General features: G+C 26.7%; 1 long non-coding RNA gene across 1 annotated transcript; it reads left to right on the plus strand.

Annotated features, from left to right (window-relative positions):
• Positions 1–8,076: 8,076 nt before the first annotated feature.
• LOC112723279 (uncharacterized) lies at positions 8,077–10,026 on the plus strand. The gene is made up of 2 exons (XR_003163055.2): positions 8,077–8,695; positions 9,188–10,026. It is a non-coding gene; the product is annotated as an uncharacterized lncRNA (long non-coding RNA).
• The last annotated feature ends 2,309 nt before the right edge of the window (positions 10,027–12,335 follow it).

The following is a 12,335-nucleotide window of genomic DNA, read 5'->3' on the forward strand; positions in this document are numbered from 1 at the left end:
TAATTATATTGATATAATTCAATTTTTTATTCATTATCCTAAAATTTTATTAGTGACAAGTTATTATCTTTATGGTGACCTATATAATAATAATAATAATAATAATAATAATAATAATAATAATAATAATAATAATAATAATAATAATAATAATAATAAGATAGAAAATTATATTTTAGAGAAATATAAATTGATTATTAATAATTGGTTATTAATAATGATAATTATATGATTAATTTTTAGTAATTATTAAATATATTTAATATAAATAACCAAATTTAATTAGTTAACAAATGAAAGAAAATATTATTACACGATTGTAGAAGCAACAAAATATATATATATATATATATATATATATATATATATATTAATAACGATAATTATCGTTATTATTCAATAATAATAATAATAATAATAATCTTTTCTTTTATTAAAACAATCATCTAATTGAATTAATATAAATATTTAATAAAATAAAGGATGGATTTTTTGGTCTGAAGGATAATACAATCAAATATTCTTGAAGATTTTAAAGCTGTGAGTATATATTATTCCTATATTAATATACGCATGCATGTTACCTCACTTTTTCATAAATGAAAAATAACATTTACCCGTTAAATTTATTAGTTGCTCAACCGATTCATCTTATTTATTGTGATTAAAATTGATATATAATTATAAAGATTTTTTTCCTCTATTAATTTTAGTAAAGAAATCCATGACGTAAAATAAAATAAAATAAAGTCAATATCTACTTTTTTTCTCAATATTTTTTATATTTACGGTAAATATTAAATGTAAAAAAGAAAAAATAATATTAATTATTATCACTTTTATTTATTTATATTCATAATTAAATTTAATATAATTATAGTAAGTTTCTATAATTATAACAATTTATATCTGTTACATATATAGCAATTAGGTTATATATAATTATATATCTCCTCTTTTATATATACTTAGCAAGTATTTCTATTTATATAATCTACTTAATATATTAAAATTAGATTTTTTCTCAACTAATGAGAGTGAGGTGTGAATTCCTCATGAATTCATTTTCCCTCAAAAATAAATGCATTTAATGAATAATGCATAATTATACTAATTTAGAAAAATATCTTTATTATAATTATATAAAATTCATATTTAATACATTATTAAACTACTTATCAATTATCAATCGGAAATATTTTTAATCATTTTAAAAATAATAATAATAATAATAATAATAATAATAATAATAATAATAATAATAATAATATACTTCTACTTAATATACTAACGTATTTTTTCCTAACCAATTGAAGTGAGGTGTCAATTTTTCATAAATTGTATTTTTTATATTACAGTTAACATTTAATGAATAATGTATGATTATACTAATCTAGAAAAATATATTTATTATAATTATATAAAATTAATATTTAATACATTATCAACTAATAAAAGCGAGGTGTCAATTCTTCATTAATTTATTTTCTCTCCAAAATGAAAGTATTATTCTCTCTTCTAAATTTATTTAGAAAAATTAAAATTTCATGCTGAATATATGTGGCAAGTTAAAAAAAATAAGCAAGTTAATGGAATGAAAATATATTTCTATAACATATATAAGAATAAGAATGTATATTTTTATTATATAAAAATTGAATTTCTGCACTTCATGATGGACGTGGCATACTTCTTAACATGTTTCTTAATTTATTTTTTATAACTCATTGAATACAATTTATTACAGTAAATTAATTATATCAACTAATTGATTTGATTAGGTATTTAAATATCACACGATTTATTATAATTTATACCAATCAAATAATTGTAATTTATTATATCAATTATTTTAATTCAATAATTTATAAGGTACATAATAACGTAGATGATTTGTTATTTATACTAATTAAATACAATAAATACATATTAATTTAGTTAAAAAAATTATTGTCTCCTATGTTTTCCTATTTATTTTTTTTAATTCATTAAATCCAATCAATTATAATAAATTAATTATATCAACTAATTAATTCAATCAATTATTTTCTAATTTATTTTTTGAATTCAATAAATCAAATAAAATTAATTATACTAATTATTTGTATTGACTAATTGATTTGATTAATTCTTAAAAATATTTTTATTTAATTTATTTTATTTATTTAAATATAACTAATTAGTTATTTAATTTTATTAGGATAAATATCAAATTCTATTTTTAATATAAAAATACAAAATTTTATTCCTTCAATTTTTATTTTACCACTATAAAAGACCATATATGCTAGAAGAAAATATCATTCATTTACTAATTACTCTTTCATTGAGTAGCTTTTACAACAATTCTTTTTCTTCCTATGAGGCGTCGTCACAAGAAGGCAACTATCAATGACACAAATCAGCACACACTCTTCAACTCCTGTGCTCATCATTCAGAGCAATATATGATATGTTATCATGTATGCATAAATAAAAAATATCCATAATTAAGCTTAAGTCATTTACCAATTTGTGTGGTATATTATAATGTGAAATTACTTTCAATTTGTGTTGTGCAATGATATTATGTTTTAATTTAAGCTTTTATTTTAGAATTGTGTTATGATTTTATCTCATCATTTTCTCTTAGATATTAAGTTGATGAATTTTTATTTATTATTATTGAAGCGGATGTGATATAAAATTTGTAAAAAAATAAAAAACTCACATTCGATTTATTTTATTGTAGTCCTCTATTCTTCTATTTCTTTTTATTTTTTATTTATTTTATTTTCTTTTTAAATATCATATAATTTATTACAATTTATACCAATTAATTAATTATAATTGATTATATCAGTTAGTTTAGTTCATTAATTTATAATATACATGATAAAATAGATCATTTGTTACTTATACGTTTATTTTTCTAAAATCTAAATTTGAATAATTATATTTCAGTTTTTGTTATGAACAAAATATTATTAATAATGAATAATAATTAATCACTCATACTTTTAATCAAAGTATTTGGATGATTTTTATATTTATTAATATTAATTATTGATTATTTTTTCATAAATAAATTATATTATAATTTTATGTTAGTTCATAATTGATTAATGAGTAATGTTCATGAAGCTATGTTACTCTAAATTTTATATTTTATAAATATTTTATTTAAATATAATTTTTTAACATAAAAATGTAGTATTTTTAATAATATCATAATTTTATATTTTTTAATTATTCTAAATGAATATTTTATCAAATACTAATTAAAGCCATTCTTCCCTTTGCTTTTACTAATCTATTATCTAACTATTATATAAAATTAAAATCGTATTAATGAATTTAATATTAAAGTTAATTTGGCTTTTTATTATTTAGAGTATTTTTCAATCAATAATTTTATACTGCTTACTTTTTTTTCGGTTTCATTTTGAATTTTAATTTATTACTCAAAGGTAGTGAAATTCCATTGATACTGAAATAAAATTACAAAAGGGTCCATAGGGTAGAATAAGTAAAATAATATGATACCCACATTGCAACATCCAAATGAAACAACTTAGGATCTAAAATGTTTATCTTTCTCTTTCTCGCCATCTATTATATTATCTATTCTATCTATTCTATTATATAAAAATCGAATTTTTACCTTTAATGATAGAGTAAACATAGTATGCTTCTGCTTTATTTTGTTTAACTCATTAAAGACAATTCATTATGATGAATTAATTATATCAACTAATTGATTTGAATAGATATTTAAGTATCACACAATTTAAAATTATGTATATTAATTATTTGATTTAATTTTTATGATATATAAATTTAAGGAATAAATTAAAATAAGATAATTTATTACTTATTTAAATTGAATACAAAAAATATAAATTAATTTAGTTAAAAATGTACTATTTTCTAATCTTCTATACATAAAAATGACAAAATAAAATTATAAAAATAATCTTTTTATCACTTTTGCTATTTTAATTTTATTTTTTTTGCTTTTTTTATGTATAATTTTATTTTATATTAATTTTGTTTACTTAATAATAAAATATACTCATATTAATTCTATCATATAATAATATATTAATCGAAGAATTTCAATAGCTATCAACTACATCTAATAGAATGACTGAAAAGTGAGAACTACGAGAAGTTAATCCCAAGTTCAAAATGCTGAAATAAAGAAAAGAAAACAGTGGATATATGATTAGAGAAAAATGTATAATAATGACAAAATATACTAAAATTGGATTTTTTCTCCAACTAATAAAAGTGAGGTGTTAATTCCTCATGAATTCATTTTTTCTCTAAAATGAAATCACTATTTTTTTTCTAAATTTATTTTAGAAAAATATATTTATTATAATTATATTACAATTAACATTTAACGAATAATGCATGATTATACTAATTTAGAGAAATATTTTTATTATAATTATATAAAATCAATATTTAATACATTATCAACTAATAAAAGTGAGGTGTCTAATCCTCATGAATTCATTTTTCTTCCAAAATAAAAGTACTATTCTCTCTTCTAAATTTATTTTAGAAAAATATCTTTATTAATAATTATATTACAATATTACAATTAGCATTTAATGAAGAAAAAGTCTAGGGGCCAGCAACTTTTCCAAATTCTTGCCAGCATGTAACCAGCAAGAAAAAGTGAGTCATTGGATGAAATCTCACACTATTAAAACCATCATTGATGGCTATTTGATGGCTACAAATACCAAAAGTTGCTGGCCCTAGCACTCCTCTTTAATGAATAATGCATAATTATAATAATTTACAAAAATAAAATAAAGTCCAGTCATTTATCTTCCGACTGCACACGTGTGTAGAATAACTTTTAAGAATGAGTCATGTATAGTAAATGCGCTCGATGATTGTAAAACTGTATACTAACATTGATATAATATTATTTCAGGTATATGTTTTGCAGGCATCAAAGAAAAGTGTTGAGTTATTTTTTAGTAAATTTAAATTATTTATTGTTTATTAGAGAATTTTGTGCATTAGAATTTTCTAATAATTTATTATTTATTTTGAGCTAATTTTGATATGTCCTTACTTGACAGTAAAACAACATATAAAAATTTGTTGGTGGGTCTAAGTATTATTAAGTTATTTATGGTCACATTGAGTATATATGTTTGATTTATTGAAGAAAGTAGATTACTAAAACCAATTAATAACTATATTAGAGTTAATATACTTAATACTAGATTAAGAAAAACAAATAATACATAACATATTATATTTTTATTAATCAAATTATTATAATTTAAATTAATTTTAACAAAATAATTTAAAATTATAATTTTAATCTTATCACGTGCATGGCACGGGTTAATACACTTGTTATCAATATAAATGGGTTAACAACTTGCCACTCATAAAATCATTGGATAATGAATAAGAATTAGAAGGATATCAATATAATTAAAATGAATATAATTAAAATGTTTAAAAATATTTTCGATTGATAATTAGTTTAATAATGCATTAAATATTGATTTTATATAATTATAATAAAGATATTTTTCTAAATTAGTATAATTATGCACTATTCTTTAAAATAATTAAAAATATTTTTGATTAATAATTGGTAAGTAGTTTAATAATGCATTAAATATTAATTTTATATAATTATAATAGAGATATTTTCCTAAATTAGTATAATTATGCATTATTCATTAAATGCATTCATTTTGGAAGGAAAATGGGTTCACGAGAAAGTGACACCTCACTTTCATTAGTTGGGGGAAAACTCAGTTTTAGTATATTAAGTAGATGTATCACTTTCTGTGCGGTGTGACTGAATTTTATACTGATCAACTGCAATAGGGACCAAAATTTCAAGAGATTGTTAAACTAGAAATTAAATTTTCTGTTTCTTGTGCAGTGATCTTAGCAACAACCACATTGGAGGGCCATTCCATTCACTGTGTAATAAACATTGTGAATATAATGCTTAAAAAATAAATTATAAACATTGTGAATATACTGCTTTTGTGCTGTGTGCAGGCTGCCATTGTGAATTCACAGACCCTTGAAGAAGTTGCAAGACTTAAAAAGATCTTTGCTTTTCTAGATCTGATGTTCACTTGTTCAATTTTGATTTTCGCTCTCTGCTGTTTACTTCTTAGATGACCCTTTTTTCTGATTGCTCATTTTTGTAAAGAGAATCTGTTGTCTTTTTTATTCCTCTTCTGCTGTCTAATTTTTTCTTTAATCCCAAAACAAAAAAATCATTGAGCTGGTGTGAGTATATTATTGTCACCATAATTTTTGTTATTGTGAAAGCCATGTTATAGTTTGACAGATTAAGTACATGTGTTGAATGAGTTTCCTTTGTCCCTTTTGTGTTTCTTGTGTAGTTGCATTAGCAATTTTTCATGCTTAAAACCTACTTTACTTGTACAATATACTTGTTTGTTTACCTTTTCAAGAATTTTGTATTTGTCTTTATCCTGATTAAAGGTCAGTTTGTACGGTGTTTCTTTTCTTTACATATGTAATATGTAATTCACTTTTTGTTTCCTTTACCTTTTCTTCTTCCCTAAGTCGAGTATCCTATTCATTAGGGGTGTTCAAAATCGATCAATCGAACTAATAAAACTGAGAACCGAATTAGCCGAAAACCAAAAAAACCGAAAAAATCATGTTTTGCTTTTTTTATGCGGTTCGGTTCGGTTTTTAATTCTGACATTGAAAATTCTAACCGAATCAAACCGAACCGGTAACTAAAAAACCATTAAAAAACCCATTAGTTAACCCAACCCACTAGGCAGCCCAATAGCCCATTACCCCACGGCCCACGTCCCCACCCCATCAGATAACCTAGCTTCCCCATTACCCCACCTCCACATCTCCCCGTAGGAGTGTTCAAAACCGATCCGGACCGAATTAAACCGATGGACCGAACCGAAAAAATCGAAAACCAAAATAACCGAAAACCAAAAAACCGAAAAAAATGATGTTTTACTGTTTTTCTGCGGTTCGGTTTTCGGTTTTCGGTTTTCGTCGTTGTCGCTCTCTGTCTTATTACCACCCTCCGTTTGCTCATAGTCGCTGGCGACAGAAGCAGTAGGTTCTAGGGCTGGTCGTCTTTGTTGTCTCCTTGCTCCGAGTCTCACCATCAGCTTCCTTCACGCAACCAAAAGTTGGTCCCCGATTTGGTGAGTTCCAACAAATTCCCCTGTTCTTTCTTTCTCAGTTTTGTTGCTGTAATACATGACTACATTTTGATTTTGTTGTTGAAAATATCACTGAACTAGTATTTTTGCTGCTGAAAATAATCACTGCTATGAGTTTGTTACTAACGCTGCACTTGCTTCAACTAGGATTATTAGTATCAATGAAAAACCATCAATTGTATACTAACAAGGATGAAGTTAAAAGAGTATAAGAGGGTCGCATTATTATTTCGGATGCAATATTGGGCACTACTGGAAGAAAAGTTAAAGTTTTAGAAGTATCAAATAATCACAGAGAAGAAGTTCAGAGACAGATACGGTGTTTTGATAATTCTTTGAGACTCTCATCCCAACATTTTTTACAAGGGCTTGTTTATTTTCGCGAGGGGGAGACATGGGTTTTTATTTACCAGCATTATGATAAGGACTTAGCTGATGTCTGGGTCGAGGATTGGGACAAATTCAAGCTTTATCTAAAGCAATTTTTACAAGCTCTCGCAATATTATACGAAGGGAAGAATATGTATCATGGAAAGTTAAGAGACTACAACTTAGGAATAAGTGGGGATAGAACCTTTGTTAGTGGAATTGAAGGAAATCATGGAATATGATTTTTACTTGAAAACCATCAGGAAGATGATTTCCTTCAACTCCACTAACAAAGGCTCTATCTCCATTTGTTCCCAAGTTGTAGTCTCTTAAGTTCCCATGATACATATTCTTCCCTTCGTATAATATTGCGAGAGCTTGTAAAAATTGTTTTAGATAAAGCTTGAATTTGTCCCAATTCTCGACCCACAGCTAAGTCCATAATGCTGGTAAATAAAAACCCATGTCTCCCCCTCGCGAAAATAAACAAGCCTTGTAAAAAATGTTGGGATGAGAGTCTCAAAGAATTATCAAAACACCGTATCTGTCTCTGAACTTCTTCTCTGTGATTATTTGATACTTCTAAAACTTTAACTTTTCTTCCAGTAGTGCCCAATATTGCATCTGAAATAATAATGCGACCCTCTTCTACTCTTTTAACTTCATCCTTGTTAGTATACAATTGATGGTTTTTCATTGATACTAATAATCCTAGTTGAAGCAAGTGTAGCGTTAGTAACAAACTCATAGCAGTGATTATTTTCAGCAACCAAAATACTAGTTCAGTGATATTTTCAACAACAAAATCAAAATGTAGTCATGTATTACAGCAACAAAACTGAGAAAGAAAGAACAGGGGAATTTGTTGGAACTCACCAAATCGGAGACCAACTTTTGGTTGCGTGAAGGAAGCTGATGGTGAGACTCGGAGCAAGGAGACGACAAAGCACTATTCGGAGGTATCAGATGAAACATCTAGCTAATCAAAGCAAATTGAAAATATCGACGAGGAAAAGTTAAAGCGACGATATCGAAAACTTGCTATGAAATATCATCCTAGCAAAAACCCTGAAGGAAGGGAGAAGTTTCTTGCTATACAGAAGGCTTATGAACGCCTCCAGGTAAACATAGTTTGCATGTTACAAGCTTATTTGGATTCATATATCAATAGAAGTTACTAGGATAGCGTGATATTCAGCACAACTATCCTCATGTTGAAGTTAACTGCTTGTTATTTTGAAGTCTTCAAATGCCCATGGGGACATGTTTTGTTGTCTTAACTTCTTAATTTTTGATATGTAAGTATATCATGCAAACAAGTCCATGTACTTTCTTTAGTGTGAGAAATGAGAAATGGTGTGATAGCCCCTGTCACCCAGATTGGGAGAGTTTTGTAGATGCATAAACTGTTTTGTTCTTTTCTCCTTTTGCAAGCCAGCTATAGACAGGCTGTTATATGCATGCACAGATTTGGGGTGGCAAAATCATGATGTATGTTAAAATTTCTTTTTGCTTCTTGGGGGAATTTATGTGATATAATATCATTTGCTTGCAACAGTAGGTTTTTATATCCTAATTCACTGAATATTTACCTTTTGCGAACTGTATCTTAGGCTACCATGCAAGGATTGCAAGGTCCTCAGCCTTGGAGATTGCTTCTTTTGCTGAAGGGGACAATGCATTTTATACAGAAGATATAGAGACATATTGGAGCTATTCAAATATGCTGGCTATCCCATGTTGTTAAGTGCTGTTACTGTGGACAAGGATGATAAGAATTTTCTTTCTTTCAGATGGAGCACCTCTCCTTGTTGCAGCATCAGAGCTTGTTTGCCTGGCGTAAAATTCCATTCTAGCTCATGCTGCTCGTTGACTTTTATTGTGGCCAGATGTGCATCTTCATTGAATGGAGAAGAGCTGGTGAGAGATGGAGGAGTGCAACTTCTTGCAACTCTTCTTTCCTGGAAATGAACCACAAACATCATGCGAACATTTTCAGTTCTTAGTCAATTTGAGGCTGCCGGATCTGAAATACTCGAGTTTTCTGGGCTAGTTCCAGACATTGTGCACGGCACTGAGTTTGAGCTTCTACCAGGAGCTGTTGATGCTGCTCTACAGTCTATTGCCAATGTTTCTGTTTCATCTGAGTTGCAGGATACTTTATTGAGGGCTGGTGTTTTATGGTATGTCAATTATTTTTTTTTTTTTGGGGATAAAATGCTTGGTATTTCTCTCTCAACTATAGGTATGCAGGAGGATGTCCCATGTGAGTTTAGGGCTTAGTTAGCAAACTTGGTGTTTATATGTGCCTGTGTCGCCAAATAGCTTAAGTATTTATTTAGTAAGATGAGCTTTACCATTACATGAAAATTTACTGTGTATGAAAGTAACTCTGTAAACAGCTATCTACTAAGCTCTCTAAATTTTGCAAAGGCTTAATTTTCAAAGCTTACTATATATTACTTATGACAAAGATGTTTCATGTGTGCGCTCTTGGTGGAGCAGATAATACCAACAGTACTTATGCACTAGAGTGGTTAATTTTTTTTGAGAAATGCCTGGCATATTATTTGGCAACTATTTTAGAACGATCTGTCCACTCCTATATCGGTGGAGCTAAAAAGGGAATGATGTATGTTAAGTCTAGCTATAATTCGATGATAATTTATGGTGGTATCATACTGTCTCCCTTTCTTATCATTTTTATGTTTAAAGTGTTGTGTCTAGTTGGGAATTGTCTAGCTATTCTATGTTGTAGTATTATCATAATTTTTGTGGGTTTTGAGCAGATCATTTGATAGGAGATACCTCTTTAAACCTAGCCTTTCCTTGTCTTTATCATTGCGGATTCAATCCTGGGTTCGTCTTTCTCTTGGGACTTCCATTTCTTTCGTAACCTTAATGATAGGGAATCCTTTCAACCTTTGGCTCTGTTAGGTATCCTTGATGATTTTTCTGTCTTCTAACCACTGACAATAGGATATTGTCTCTTGATTCCTCTGGTAGTTTTAGCTGTAAATCTCACTTTCAATTTTTAAAAAGAATTACAGATTGAAGAAAAAATTTTGAGTAAAATGATCATGATAGTATTTCATTAAGCGGCAGCAGCAATTGCCATAGGAAATAGTTGACAACAGGAAATTTTATGCAATAAACTGAAATCAAAGATGCATCCAGTCCTGAAATACAAAAGGATGAGATGAGACAGGCTTTGAGAAACCATGTACATACACACTACGATGCGCAACACAAGTATATTAAGTAAAATTTGCATTCCAGATAGAAAATTAGATAATAACTATATACCTTAATGACAGATATCAAACCGGTCTTAAATTGTAAAACACCTAGTCCCTCACTGATAGGTTCCAAATTTTGGGACAATGAGTATGCATGCTTAAATACTGCAAATAAGAATAAGATTCCATTAGAACAATTGTTAGGAACCTTAAGAGCTTCAATAACAGAATTAAAGCATATATTGGCACTCCCAAGCCACTATCTTATTTCAAATAACATATACATTTTCAAACTAGCACACAATTAAGCCATATGTTGATTTTAACCCATTTAAATTATCAGCTAAATCACAGGCCAAGTTCGAATTAGCAACAAAGAACTCAATATTAACATCAATTTCATTTTATTGGGTAATTCTTTAATACTTCTTGTCTATATGGTTGATAACATGATATATAGTTCAATAAGGATGAATATGTGATCCTCCTTTTAGGAAATGTATATCCTATAGTCGGCCAATGACTTTCACAGTTATACTGTATCATGTTGAACATACAACAAAGACAATACACACAATTTTATAATAACTTCTATATCTAATGTTAGCCAAAGTAAGTGAATAAATTAATTGGTGCTATTTTTTTAATAAATTATGTATAATTTAAAACTCCTTTTAATCATCTTTATCATCATCATCTTCTTCTTTCAAAAATTTTCATAATTCTTCTTATTTTATCCTTCTAGCAAGAATCAGTATCAAGATTAAAAATTTCCGGTGTCAAAATTAAAAACTTTTTGTATCACGGTTAAAAAATTTCGATACTATTTTTTTAATAAATTTTGCACACCTCAAAAGTTCTTTTCCTTTCCTTTCTCTTATTTCACCCTCTTAATAAGAACAAAAAAAAATCAAACAAAAAAATAAAAAATGTTGCAATAACCACTAGGAGGAGGAAGAGGAGAAAAAAAATAAGAAAAGAATAAGGCAACAACAAGACGATAATGAGAATAAAACACGCAAAGAAAAAAAAAGGAACATGAAGAAGAAGAATTGTGTGATTCATGCACAGGATGTGTGAGTGATTTTTATTAGGTTTGTGCCAACTTAATAGGACTTGGTTGATAAAAATATTTAAATATATAAAGAGACCAAAAATATATATATAATAAATTATTATTTCTATTTATAAAAATTTAAAATGTTAACAAATATATCCATTGATAAAAGAAATTAATTTTGTACTCATAAAAAATAAAAAATTATTATTATTTATAAAATTTTAAAATATTAATAAAACTATACATGAATAAAATTAATACTTATGTATTTTTGTGACATCAAAACTATTTTTATGGGTAAAAAACTAAATATGAATAATTTTTCATTATATTAAAGTTTTATAGTTAGAAATTAGGATAGAAATTAGGATATATATATAAAATGTTATGAGTAGAGTCTATCTTTTTAGGTTTGGTTCCGTACGAAAAAATTTTAATTTTTTAAAATAATTTATTAAAATT

The sequence above is a fragment of the Arachis hypogaea genome, chromosome 11 (assembly GCF_003086295.3).
Source record: "Arachis hypogaea cultivar Tifrunner chromosome 11, arahy.Tifrunner.gnm2.J5K5, whole genome shotgun sequence".
Lineage (NCBI taxonomy): Eukaryota > Viridiplantae > Streptophyta > Magnoliopsida > Fabales > Fabaceae > Arachis > Arachis hypogaea.